The sequence below is a fragment of the Bos javanicus genome, chromosome 16 (assembly GCF_032452875.1).
Source record: "Bos javanicus breed banteng chromosome 16, ARS-OSU_banteng_1.0, whole genome shotgun sequence".
NCBI classification, from domain to species: domain Eukaryota; kingdom Metazoa; phylum Chordata; class Mammalia; order Artiodactyla; family Bovidae; genus Bos; species Bos javanicus.
Window position 1 is genome coordinate 17,519,107 of NC_083883.1, and position 13,277 is coordinate 17,532,383.

General features: G+C 37.2%; 1 long non-coding RNA gene across 1 annotated transcript; it reads right to left on the reverse strand.

The window, feature by feature from the left end:
* Positions 1-10,149: 10,149 nt before the first annotated feature.
* Positions 10,150-11,909, reverse strand: LOC133227404 (uncharacterized). Its single transcript, XR_009729806.1, has 3 exons — positions 11,342-11,909; positions 10,371-10,438; positions 10,150-10,246 (listed from the first exon to the last, which is right to left on the reverse strand). It is a non-coding gene; the product is annotated as an uncharacterized LOC133227404 (long non-coding RNA).
* Between the last annotated feature and the right edge of the window lie 1,368 nt (positions 11,910-13,277).

Consider the following 13,277-nt stretch of genomic DNA (forward strand, 5'->3'; position numbering starts at 1 on the left):
ACTAATGTTGAAGTTAGAACTCCAATACTTTGGCCACCTGATACAAAGAACTGACTCATTAGAAAAGACCCTGATGCTGGGAAAGATTGAAGGTGGGAGGAGACGGGGATGACAGAGCTTGAGATGGTTGGATGGCATCACCGACTCAATGGACATGGAGTTTGAGTAAACTCTGGGAGTTGGTAACGGACAGGGAGGCCTGGCATGCTGTGGTCATGGGGTGGCAAAGAGTCAGACACGACTTAGTGATTGAACTGAAGTGAACTGAAAGCTGGGAAATGAATTTTTATACCTTTTCCACTCTCATTTTCAATATTTGCATGTTTTTGGAGTAACTTATGGGGCTAAATCTATCTTCTACAAACAGAATTAATATTAGGAAAACCACTTTTTTTGCACTGACTGTGAGGATTTAACATAAAACTATATTGATTTACCCTGAGCTTATGTAATTATGACAACTATGCAGCATGTGGTTAATTATTTTATGAAAATAAGATGATGGCCCATATTATATGTTTAACTTGCTAGAATATATTTTATTATATCACATTTAAGGAGGAAAGAGTCTAGAAAGAGAGTTTAAATTATGGATTTTTAAGGTTATGTTAAGCATTGCAATGTGGTACTAACCTTTTACACAGATGCAATTAAGTCTCAGTCTGCCATTTCAGCACCTGCCCTTCAGGGAGTTTATAGCTGATATTTTAAGCAGACAGTAAATGCAGAAAGGAAATTTCATACAGCATAATCAACAAATACATGTAAAAATTCAACTCTATAACTAAAATCCCATTACATATCTATTTAATCTCATTTTTGAAGGAAATGCTACTTTTTTTCTTTCTAGAGCAATAAAATGCTACATTTGAAATCAATCTGTGCATAACTCACTGACATGGATTAAAACTCTAGCTTGTGTGGCATTTTTAGCAGAGTGTACAAAATGGAAATGTCACCTTTTCTTTTGGGTGAAAGTCTTTTGACTTTGCCTAGAATAAAATACAGTTTAACATTAGCTTTAAAAGAGAAAAATTCTCTGTTAACCTAAAAGTTCACCAAAATGTTAAGTCTGCAAAACTATTACTAAATAACAGAATGTCTCAAGAGGTATCATTGGCCAGAGACAATAATTCTATTTCTTTTTTTTTTTCTTATACTTCATTGGAGGAATAATCCAAATAGACCAAAGTAATTTTTATAGAACTATGTATGGAAATCTTCATAAAATACACTATGTATCTACTCACCAGTTTCCTTTGGAGTGCCGTTTTGAAAGTTATACTCATTTTGTGAGTATACCAAGTCCACTGATGAACTAAAGTAAACCAGAAGATAAATGTTACATATCCTGATGTCTCCACACTTGCTTTATGAATTCTTATATGCTAATGAGATCATTGGAGAAGGCAATGGCACCCCACTCCAGTACTCTTGCCTGGAAAATCCCATGGACGGAGGACCCTGGTGGGCTGCAGTCCATGGGGTCGCTGAGGGTCGGACACGACTGAGCGACTTCACTTTCACTTTTCACTTGCATGCATTGGAGAAGGAAATGGCAACCCATTCCAGTGTTCTTGCCTGGAGGATCCCAGGGAAGGTGGAGCCTGATGGGCTGCCATCTCTGGGGTCGCACAGAGTCGGACACGACTGAAGTGACTTAGCAGCAGCAGCAGCAATGAGATGATTTCTCATGGCCTTGAAGCCTTGAACTGATTTTACTGATACACAAGTTAGAAGAATATTTTATTACATGACATATAACATATTCATAAGAGAGACAAAAATATTTTTAGTGAACTCAATAATTAATCTAAATGGTAAGAGTTTATTTTTAAAAACTAGAAATTAAGTGTCATGGTTAGGTGGGACGGTTTTTCACTTTTAAAATAAACATCAAGTATATGATTTATTAAGATTGTTCAATAAAGTTATTATTTTTAGGTCAAGGGGAAATATTCTCTTGGATCTAGGACTTAAACCAAATAGCTGACATAAAAAGTTCATAAAAGCAGAGGAATGATATATTCTTATACCAATATATTCTCAAAATTTAAAGGGAAAAAATGGTCCAGTTTTGATAGTTTAAAATAATACCTTCTTTCTGTGGGCAATTAGAAATGAATACTCAGATTATCTACATCAGTGTGATGAGAATTAAAGGAATCATTATTTTAAAAAGCTTTTATACTCCATTCAAATATTAAAAAAATAGGAATATCACATAGTCTTAACTTGAGGATATTTTATATGTGACAAGGTTTAAATAATTTTCTTTTGTCTAAAATAATCACCTTAAATGTTAGCTTTCACATTTATGCTTAGTTAAAAAAAAATTCTCCTTTCTAGGTCTTTACATAGTTTGAATAATTCTGACCTTAATAGTTACAAAACTTTGATAAGATAGCTTTGAGGGACATGAGCAAAGTACACCTGAAAGACTTCAGTAAAGCAAAATCCATGACTGAATACCCATCTACTCAGGGTTAATAATTCCACTTATAATTTTAATAACACAAAAATAAATGTCCCAAAATAGAATACACAACACTGCACACACCAAAAAAGGAGGAAAAGCATACAGTAAACTGAGTTAATAAGAAAAGCTTTATTTTGTGACAGTTATTATTAAAACTATTGTTTGATATATTTTAGTACATGTATAAAATATAAAGGGTCTTCCCAGGTGGTGGCTCAGTGGGTAAAGAATCCAACTGCCAATGCATAAATGCAAGAAATGTAGGTTCAATCCCTGGGTCTGGAAGATCCCCTGGAGGAGGAAATGGCAAACCATTCCAGTATTCTTGCCTGGGAAATCCCAGGGACAGAGGAGCCTGGTGGGCTACAGTCCCTGGGGACATGAAGAATTGGACATGACTGAGTGACTAAACACACATAAATATAAAATATAAATTTTATATTCAAACCAAAATATCTTAGCAGAAACATTAAACAAGTTAAATTTTAAAATCTAGGAAAAGCCAAAAGTAAAAAAATAATGATATATACATACATACAAAAGAATTGTTATAAGGTTATGAAAGGTCTGTGTGACAGTTTCTAAAATAACTCTCAATTATCTTTGCTGACTAGAATGGGGGTGTGAAACCCTTTCCTCTTGAATGTATGCTATACTTTGCACTGCTTCTAAGCAGAAAAATAAACAAAACTGTAGAGATATAAATTTATCAAAATACTGGCTTATATCACTTGCCATCTCTGATCCAATTTTGTCCCCTTACATATCTGTTCTGATGGAAGTCAGCTGATAGGTGGCAAGGGCTCCAACCAGTGAGAAACTGAGGTGCTCAGTCAAACCATGTATGAGGAACTGCCAATGGTCATTTGGATGATCTTGGAAATCTCCAAGTTGATCCTTGAGATGCTTGCAATTGTGGCTGATAACCTTAACTTCAGTTTGTGAGATTCAGGCCATAGGACTAAGCTAAGTCCTGTCTAAGATCCTGACTCTAGAAAGTATGAGATAAAAAATGTTTCTGTTAATAATACATGGACTTCTGAGAAAAATCTGTTTTGCAGGCATAGAAAATCAGTATCATCTTTGTAAACACAAAAGGAAAAAAAAGAAAAAGCTAAGATATAAAACATTAAATTACATATATATTAAAAATGATAAAATAAAACACATGGGAAAATACACTGTTCATAACCATGTAAAATACTAATATTCTTACACAATGGATTCTTAATATTTTAAAAATATAGCTATATTATAATGGCATTAAGAAGAGGTGGGAAGAATACTCATAAGAATTATATAAAAAAGATCTTAATGACCCAGATAACCATGGCAGTGTAATGATTCACCCAGAGCCAGACATCTTGGAATGCAAAGTCAAATGGGCCTTAGAAAGCATCACTAGGACAAGGCTAGCAGAAGTGATGGAATTCCAGCTGAGTTATTTCAAGTCCTACAAGATGATGCTGTTAAAGTGCTGCACTCAATATATCAGCAAATTGGAAAGCTCAGCAGTGGCCACAGGACTCAATAATGTCAGTTTTCATTCCAATCCCAAATAAGTGCATTGCCAAAGAATGTTCAAACTATCACACAATTGAACCCATTTCACATGCTAGCAAAGTAATGCTCAAAATTCTCTAAGCCAGGCTTCTAGAGTACATGAACCATAAACTTCCAGATATTCAAGTTGGATTTAGAAAAGGCAGAGGAACCAGAGACCAAATTGCCAACATCCCTTGGATCATAGAAAATGCAAGAGAATTTGAGAAGAACATATACTTCTATTTCACTGACAACCCTAAAGCCTTTGACTGTGTGGATGACAACAAACTGTGGAAAATTCTTAAAGAGATGGGAATACCAGACCACTTTACCTTCCTCCTGAGAAACTTGTATGCCAGTCAAGAAGCAACAGTTAGAACTGGACATGGAAAAACAGACTGGTTCTAAACTGGGATAGGAGTACATCAAGGCTGTATATTGTCACTCTGCTTAATTAACTTATATGCAGAGTACATCATGCGAAATGCTGGTCTGGATGAGGCATAAGCTGGAATCAAGATTGCCAGGAAATTTATTAATAACCTCAGATATGCAGACATACCACCCTTATGGCAGAAAGTGAAGAGGAACAAAAGAGCCTCTTGATGAAAGTGAAAGAGGAGAGTGAAAAAGCTGGCTCAAAACTCAACATTCAAAAAACTAAGATCATGGTATCTGGTCCCATCACTCCATGGTATATGGGGAAACAATGGAAACATGAGAGACTTTATTTTCTTGAGCTCCAAAATCACTGCAGATGGTGACTGCAGCCACATAATTAAAAGATGCTTGCTCCTTGGAAGTAAAGCTATTACCAATATAAACAGCATATAAAAAGCAGAGACATTATGTGCTGACAAAGGTCCATCTAGTCAAAGCTATTGTGTTCCCAGTAGTCATGTATGGATGTGAGAGTTCGACCATAAAGAAGGCTGAGTGCCAAAGAATTGATGTTTTTGAACTGTGATGTTGGAGTAGACTCTTGAGAGTCCCGTGGACTGCAAGGAGATGAAACTAGTCAATCCTAAAGGAGATCAATCCTGAATATTCACTGGAAGGACTGATGCTGAAGCGAAGCTCTAATACTTTGGTCATTTGATGTGAAGAAGCAACTTATTAGAAAAGATCCTGATGCTGGGAAAGATTGAAGGCAGGAAAAAAAAGGGGACAATGGAGGACGAGATAGTTGGATGGCATCAACAACTCAATGGACATGAGTTTCAATCAGCTCCAGGAGATGGTGAAAGACAGGGAATACTCACGTGCTGCAGTTGATGGGTCACAAATAATTGGACACAACTGAATGACTGAACAACAAAATAATGGTAAAAATGTAATTAATAGATGACTTATGCAAATATAACTGTCCAATAAAAACACAAAAGAAGTTATATTTTATTAATAATAAAATCAAATAACCAATCTGATAACTTTTTAAAGGTTTAATTTTTCTAAAATTTTAGTTTCACAGCATCGTGTTTTAGTTTCACAGCAAAATGGAAAGAAATGTGCAACCATTTCCTATCACTCCCTGCCCCCACACATGCGTGCATGTGTTATAATGTCTTTGTGTGTTAGTCAGTCGTGTTCAACTTTTTGTGACCCCATGAACTGTAGCCTACCAGGAATTCTCCAGGCATGAATAGTGGAATGGGTAGCCATTTCCTTCTTCAGGGGATCTTTCCAACCAAGGGATTGAACCTGAGTCTCCTGCATTGTAGGAAGATTCTTTACCATCTGAGCTACCAGAGAAGCCCATAACAATGTCTTTAGTTATATAAAATAATAAATTAGTACCTGATTGATTTGCAAGTATTAAATTACAAAGTATTTCTTTAAAGCATACCCTCTTTACAGTATCATCGTAAACATTGATTAAGCTTTATCATAAATAACTTACTCAAAGTGAATTATTCCATTTTCATTCATTAGTGAAACAAATTCTTGATCTAGAGTAGTATATAGAGGCAGACTTCGGAGATATAGTGGATTTTGTTCCAGACCACCACAGTAAATAAAGCAAGTATTGCAATAAAGCAAGCATATGAATTTTTGTTTCCCAGTGCGTATTATAGTTTTGTTTATAGTATATGGTAATATTAGGTAGTAGAGTAGGAAAAGGAGTCCAAAATAGCAGTGACTAAAAGACAAAGAAAGGAAAAAGCCTGCAAAAATAGAACAAAGGAAGGTCTGAAGACCGGAGTGAGAACCTCAGATGAAGCAAACAGTCCTCCTGGCTAGCTCAGTTTACACAAGGCAGGCTGAGGGGGAGGAGAAAAAACATATAACAAGAGGAGCCAAAATTGAGCCTCTGGCTTCTCTTCTCTTTGCATCTTTTGGGTCTGCCTGCCCTCATGCCTCAAGGACATATTTTCCTTTGCTTACCAAAAAAAAAACTGAACTGTAATCGAGTTGTAACACTGGTCTGTTGCTTCGAATTTTTGCTGTGGCAAGACAGAACTGAGGAAATTACACACTCCCCTGACAGAAGTCTATTAAGTACTAAATAGCATTGTCTAACGGAGAAGGCAATGGCAACTCACTCCAGTACTCTTGCCTGGAAAATCCCATGGACGGAGGAGCCTGGTGGGCTGCAGTCCATGGGGTCGCTGAGAGTTGGACACGACTGAGTGACTTCACTTTCACTTTTCACTTTCATGCATTGGAGAAGGAAATGGCAACCCACTCTGGTGTTCTTGCCTGGAGAATCTCAGGGACGGGGGAGCCTGGTGGGCTGCCGTCTCTGGGGTTGCACAGAGTTGGACACGACTGAAGCGACTCAGCAGCAGCAGCAGCAGCATTGTCTAAAAAGAGAACAATGTACATACCTAATTTAAAAATGCTTTATTGCCGAAAACATGTTACATGTCATCTGGACCTTCAGCAAGGTGTAGTAGTAACATCGAAGATCAAAGACTACACATGTATAACCCCCCATTTATCAATACAACTCACAAAACTGTTACTTTTGTTGTAGTTGATGAACATACACTGATATATCATAATCATTCAAAATCTATTGTTTACATTAAGGTTCATTCTTGGTGTTGTAAATTTTATAGTTATGGGTAATGAGTGAGAGTTCATATTGCTAGCACTATGAACTAGCACTATTGCTAGCACAAGTTCACACACTTGCTTGCATTTCATGTTGTTCTGGGTTTGGGCCACTTAAATAGATGTGTAGCAATATTGTTGTTTTAACCTGTGTTTCCCTGATGACACATGATGTAAAGCATCTTTTCATATACTTACTTAGCATCTGTATATATTCTTTGGTGAGGTATCTGTTAAGGTTTTTGGTTCATTTATTAACTGGCTTGTTTGTTTTCCTTTTGTTGTTTTAAGGCTTTGTATATTTTGGATGAAAGAGTGATTGCTAAGTCTTCAGTCAGTCCGAGTCTTTGGGACCCTGCAGGCTCCTCTGTCCATGGGATTCTCTAGGTAAGGATACTGGAGTGGGGTGCCATGACTTCCTCCAGGGTACCCTCCTGACACAGGGATAAAACCTGCATCTCTTATGTCTCCTGCATTAGTAGATGTGTTCTTTACCACTACTGCCAAAATATGGGAAGCCCCATATTTTGGATAACAATCCTTTATCTGATGTGCCTTTTAAAAAGAGGCCTTTCTGCTGCGTTCCAGTAGGTGTCGTTATAGCAGAAGATTTTGGTTTCTCCTACCTGAACTGCCTCTGGTTTTGAGTCTGCACATTTCTCCCCACACCATCTCTGTCAAAGGTGTTGCCCCAGTCTGCTCCACAGCTTCTTTGACCTCCAGGGGTTTGATATCTTACTGCTACCAAGGTCTCTGACTTTGTTGCCTGGGGCACTGAGATGGTGGGCCCTCCTATCACCTCTGGAATTTCCTAAGCACAGGCTCCACTGGAGGGGAGGGAAAATGCAGAGGAAGACAGGGTCATGTGGCCACCTTTCCTGGACTCAAGCCCCACAGCCACTGCTGCCTGTTGCCCCAAGGGCCTCTATGGCTGAGAGGTTGGAATTGTATGCACCGCCTCCCCTGCTGACTCCAGCTCTCTGGTGCTTTCAGCCCCGGGGGAATGCAATTTTTTTCTTTCATAAAAAACTCACAGGAAGGGTTTTTGATTCGTTTGGAAAGTCCATGAATACCGAGTATTAAAACCAAGCTTGAGACAAATGATTGACAACAGTTCAACAAGTTCAGCAACCTCCTTTTGCTTTATATTCAAGATGTGCTGAATGAAGCTTAAATTAGTTTCAAACCTTTGAGTTTTTGTCCTTGTACTTTAAATAAGTAGTAATTGTAGTATTTATGCCTTGCCTTATCTGCATAGGTGTAAGCTATGACAATTAAGGCACACTCTGAGTAACTGCCTCAATTAACGCTTTTGTTTACTAATTTGGGGATCTTTAAAAGAGAATAGAAGAAATTGAGTTTTAAAATAAGATGTGTAAAATGTGCCATTGTACATTATTGAAATTTCTAATTGCTTATTTAAGTTCAAGAATACAGTAATAACTAACACAGGGCTTCCCAGGTGGCACGGTGGTAAAGAATCTGCCTGCCAATGCATTGAGACGTGGTTTCAATCTCTGGGTTGGGAAGATCCCCTGGTGAGGGAAATGGCAAACTGCTCCAGTATTCTTGCCTGCAAAGTTCCATGGACAGAGGAGATGGTTAGATAGCATCACCGACTCAATGGACATGAATTTGAGCAAACTCTGGGAGATAGTGAAAGACAGGGAAACCTGGCATGCTGGAGTCCATGTGGTTGCAGAGTCAGACAGGACTCAGAAATTGACCAACAACTAACACTATGCTAAGAATATAGGATTTTATCTCAATCATTCTGAAGAAGCCATTAAGATATCTGTCATTTCACTCATGGCATTTTATTAAAATTTTTTATTTTCTTATAATACGAGCTCAGTGAATCCAGGTAGTAAGCCACATTTGTATTTTTACTGTCAGTATATAATGGCATATGTAATATTTATAACTAATGTTTGTTGCCTAAAAAACTTAACTGAGGTGAGAAGATTATAAAGATGATATATAACTAGGAAATTGAAAAATACTGTTTTTATACTTTAAAGTACAGTGAAAAGTTGTAGGGCAATTATATGCTATAGTCTAGCTTGATCAATCATTTCAGACATGAGTACTAGAAGCTAATTTTAATTATCTTCCATTAGTATATACATTGCCTAAAGCATTTTAGTAAGGAAAAAAGAAAAAAATATGCTTCATCCAAAGGCTAAATCATTAATATTTCATTTGATAATTTCCCAGTGAGAAATTAACTTAATGTGTTTACATTCATGTATCTTCTTTTCAGCCCACCTTATATTGAGAAGTTGAAGCCCAACCCCAGAAAACAGACTACATGGGTTTGTTTTCTCAGGGTTAACGTCAAAGTAGATTCCCAAAGTGAAATTTTCTTCTCTTCTATAATAGCTTTTTTTATATTGAAGATGAATCATTGTGTAACTATGACAGAGAATAATCATTGTCAGAGGGAATGGCTGGCTGAGGACAGGTGCCATGGCATTCTTCAGGCAGTACAGGAAAATGTATATTTGACATGCTCAAGAAAATGACACAAATTGAAGTGTTCTCTTCATTTATCCATATTTGTCTGTTGTATAATTTCATGTGTAGATAAACGATCAGCCAATGTCAACAGTGAAGAAAGAGTATTAGCATATATATGAATTGAGCCAAAGCTAATTATGTTGAAATCAAAAACTCAGATATTTTCATATCAGTATTTTCAGTAGTTAAAAATGGGAAAAAATTCAGATAAAGAAATCATTAAAACATATCTAACCCTGCTCTTTTCCCTAAGTGAATTTAAAACAAACAAATAGCAACAAAACCTAGGAAAATCAGAGAAGAAAGTTCAGCCTCAGTGAAAAGACAGCAACAACTATACAAATTATTTTTAGAAAAACCTCTCAAAGACAGTGAAATTTGGGAAAAGTTTTTTAGACAGTTAAGACAGACATATTTCTACAGATGATGAGTGCAAGTGTGTGTGCAATGCATCCCGAGAGCCCAACTATCAAGGTCTAATGTAAATGAACAGAATCATGAGCTCAGGGCAATGTAGGAGTCTCTCTATCACCTTTTCACGTGGCAGAACCACAAATAAGGACCAATTTGCAGCAGACAGTGGTGTGTTGCCTCCTCAGCACTCATTTTCAACTTCCCTCTCCTTTTGAAAAACTTTCAAGAGTTCTGAAATACAGCAATATATTTATCTTAATTGGCATTTGTGAAATCCAGTTGGCTAAAGATCAATAAGTTCTAAATCCCCCGAACATTATTTAACATTTTGGAATTCATTTTGAGCTGAACATACCAGAGTTAGAGAGTCCATGACAAACGTGATGTGAATGTATTCTCAGGCAATGGGCTTAACGGTCCCAGCTTCAGTAAAGAAAACACACACAGATCAACAAAAGGGAAATACAAATCTCTAAGTGAACAAAGGAAACAAATGGATGATTAAAGCCAAAACAAAACAGACTACAAGTTAGGATTGATTTAAAATCCCAGAGATAACTTCATCAATGTAAAAAAACTACCTGGGTTTTGCCAAAGCAGGAGAAATTTAAACCAGAATTTAAGAGCTTTCTAGAACTGATCTCTTACTCCTTGTTTACACACTTCTTTTCTAGCATTCAATTGCATATGCAGAGATGTGGGTCTGATGCAAGTTCTTCTAAAGCATACCCAGTTTTAACTTTGGGCTCCAATCTTTTTTTTTTTCTTTTTAATCACTTTTAAAGTAATCTCTAACTCTTTCTCTTCTGATACTGTATGGTTCTTGTTCTCATTTCATTCAGGTTACACTCATTCTTCATATCATCAAAAAGTTCTGACTTCATCATACTACATGAATAAATAACCACCACACTTTCTTTTTACACTATTTTATATTTTCTTCACAGAATATTTCTGACAATAATTCTATACATAAATGTAAGCTTTCTGTGATCAAGCTCTTTGTCTTATTCATTGAAGTATCATAGGCACTACTTATTTCCCTTCATGGGAAAAGTGACTTAAATAGAAACAATAATACATATGATTCAGTTATAATAAAAATGTATGTGACTATTAAATAATCTGATGTAATAAGATACTGACAAAAAAGACCAAGTTATTTGATTTGTTAACCAATTCATATTTTAGGGGGCAGTAATTGAAGAGTGGTTTTCTGTATTAGTTTTGTTTAAAATATAGAAGAATAGAAAATTATAAAATTACTGCAACAGAGTGACTGATTTTACAAAAAAGAAGTGGTTTCACTATTAGAGGGAAGCTTACCAAATGAATCCATCTTTGATGTAATTTATCATGAAGACATAGATGAATACTGGAAAGAGTTTGAAAGAATGTATTTCAAAAGAATGAAAAGATTTTTTTCCCCTAATGGATTAAATACATTAACTTGATATTCTTGAATACATTTTCAAGTTCATTTTATGCTGCCAGTCAACTCTTGATTATTCATGTCATTATAAGAACACATCAGCACATAAAGGAAAAGTTTAATGTGGGAGTAGTTGTGGTTATAATTGATGCACATAGAGAGTGGAGGGAAGTCAGCTCATGATGTGTAATGGGGCAGAGATAATTGATCACTCAAATAGTAAAGAATGGTTGTTTGGAGAAAATCCTCAATCCTAAATCTTCATCAGGCTTCCCTGGTGGTTCAGTGTTAAAGAATCTGCCTGTCAAACAGGAGACTCAGATTTGATCCGTGGGTTGGGAAGATCCCCCAGAGAAGGAAATGACAATCTAGTTCAGTATTCTTGCCTGGAATATTCTGTAGATAGAGGAACCTGGAAGGCGGCAGCCCATTGGGTCACAAGAGTTGGACACCACTGAGCAACTAAACAACAGCATCTTCATCATGGATAATCAGAAGTTATTTAATTTGGATTAATCTGCATTTTAATTAATCTGCATTTTATTTCATACCAAAATATTTGAAAACTTTTCTATGCCAAGTACTATTATTGGTAAGGAAATTATCTATGGCTTGCATTGGCATTAGAATGTAGTGAGCCAAAGAAAACAATTAGATGATGTGGTGGTGTTGATTAGTCACGAAGTCTTTTGCAACACCATGGACTGCAGCCCTAGGCTCCTTTGTCCATGAGATTTCCCTGGCAAGAATACTAGAGTGGGTTGCCATTTCCTTTGCCAGGGGATCTTCCTGATACAGGGGTCAAACCAATGTCTCCTGTTGGCAGGCAGATTCTTTACCAGTGAACCACCAGGAAAGCCCTTTGAGATGCTAACCACTAGTGATTTCCCTGGCGGCTCAGACGGTAAAAGCGGTAAAAGCGTCTGCCTACAACTCGTGATAGGATTCCCTGGTGGCTCAGAGCTTAAAGCGTCTGCCTCCAATGCAGGAGACCCGGGGTTGATCCCTGGGTCGGGAAGATCCCCTGGAGAAGGAAATGGTAACCCATTCCAGTATTCTTACCTGGAGAATCCCATGGACAGAGAAGCCTGATAGGCTACAGTCCCTGGGGTAGCAAAAAAGTCGGACACGACTGAGCGACTTCACTTTCACTTTCACAACCCGGGATACCTGGGTTTGATCCCTGGGTCAGGAAGATCCCCTGGAGAAGGAAATGGCAACCCACTCCAGTACTCTTGCTTTGAAAATCCCATGGACGGAGGAGCCTGGTAGGCAGCAGTCCGTGGAATCCCAAAGAGTCAGACAGGACTGAGCAACTCCACTTTCACTTTGTCAGTGTCTATACCAATATATTTTTGACTGAAATTGAATAAAAGATGCATTAATTTCAACAAATATTTTAAAATCTGCTTCCTACACTTAATGTAAATTTTGAACACACCTAAACCAACTAATATTCAATGAGTTAATTCTGGGTGAAATTATTATATTAATTAGATAATAAGATAACCCAGGTGGCACTAGTGGTAAGAACCTGCCTGCCAATGCAGAAGACATAAGAGGTGAAGGTGCCATCCCTGGGTCAAGAAGATCCCCTGAATGAGGGCACAGCAACCCACTCCAGTAATCTTGCCTGGAAAATCCCATGGACAGAGGAGCCTGGCAGGCTACAGTCCATAGAGTTGCAAAGAGTTGGACACGACTGACATGATTTAGCCCATGTACAAGGTAAAATAATATTTGTTGTTGTTGTTTTTTTCCTGAATGTTTCCTGAATACTCATTGGAAGGACAATGCTGAAGCTCCAATACTTTGGCTACCTGATGCAAA